Genomic DNA, 1645 nt, shown 5'->3' on the forward strand with positions numbered 1-1645 from the left:
ATATATATATATATATATATATATATATAAATGATGGGCTTCTCCAGAGTTTCGATCTACAACATTCACTTAGAAGACTTTGGTCGACCCAGGGGTATACTAGAAAGTATTTTTCCAAGATGCCTCAAATGGAACTGAACCCGAAACCACGTGTCTGCAAAGTCATCTTCTTAACCTCGCAGGTATAACTACGCCAATGCAGTTTTTTGTGAACGTTATTCAGTATACTAGTACTTAACTGAATTATCTGATTTCATGCCATAAATCCACTTGAATTATTTTCTTTAATTCGCTTCTTTTGAGAGAAAATAGACAAACAGATATGCAATAAGATAAACACTGGAACACAGACGTCATACAAAGACAACAATGGATAGATAGACATATATTGGGTTGGAACAAAAGTTAAAGCCGTTTCTTTTTTTAAAGTAAAATTGAGAAACAGTATTTAGATATTTGAACATTACTTTATTCAACCACATATGTTCCATTTCGCCCCACTACAATCGCCATATTGAGGCAGTTTCATATCCCATCCTCCCAGAACTTGGCTCATGAACTGGTGTCGGTGGTTTTCACAGTTGTTCAATAAATTGAATTAAGAGAATTACGTAGGGATCAAAATAAATGATAATCTGAAGATGCAAGATCAGGGGAATACGGTGAGTATGGTAGGGCATACCACCAATCTGTGCCAATTTCTGCTGGTTCTGCAATGAAACATGAGATCCAGCGTTGTCCTGAAGGGAGACGACACTCTTCCAAATGGCAAATTCTGAACACTTTTATCGATTATCTCCTTTCGTCGGTCTAATTTGGAACAATAATGGTTTTAATTCAACATCTGATTTCGCAGAGGGAACTCATAATACACAATGCCCTTTCAATTTCACCAGATATAGTGCATCCCCTTCTTCAGATATCGACCGGGTTTTAGAGTGATTAAGGATGGTTCATTTCATTTTCTGCAGTATCTTTTTCGCTCCGTATTGCTATAAGCAATCAATTTTTCATTACCTGCGATTGTTCGCTTCAAAACTGAATTGTTTCGTTGTTTTTGAGCAGAGAATAGCAAATGGAAATGTAGTCCATGAAATTTTTTACTGCTAAATTATGAGGCACCCAAACATCATAGAGATTCACGTATCTAAGTATTTTTAAATGCCTTATAACACTCATATGAGATATGTGGTGTAACTCTGCCATGTCTCGTGTCGTGTGACCGGGATTATTTCTTTTTATTAGCGTTTCGATTTGCTCATCATAAACGACTGTAGGCATGCTTGAACGTTCACGGCTTTCCAAATCAAAATTTTTACTCCTAAACCTAGCGATCACCGACAAACAGCCCGCTTATCTCAAGCTGCACGTATCTTTTTTGTTGTTTGTACCGTGTTTTTCTTTCGTTTTGATAATAGAAGAGCATCAAGTAGCAAAATATATATATAGATGTACTTGCACAGCAAGTGACCTGATCTGAGATCGTGTGCTGGAACGAAAACAATTGTAGCGTGGAAGGGTGTTTATAAGCCATTTAAGAAACACACAAAAACCGTTAGATTCACTTCAACATTTAAATTTAATTTGCCAAAATATTTTCGTCGCTTTGAGACCGCGACCTGTTCACTGACAAAATTCCGTGTGT

This window comes from Octopus bimaculoides, chromosome 4, assembly GCF_001194135.2.
Source record: "Octopus bimaculoides isolate UCB-OBI-ISO-001 chromosome 4, ASM119413v2, whole genome shotgun sequence".
Lineage (NCBI taxonomy): Eukaryota > Metazoa > Mollusca > Cephalopoda > Octopoda > Octopodidae > Octopus > Octopus bimaculoides.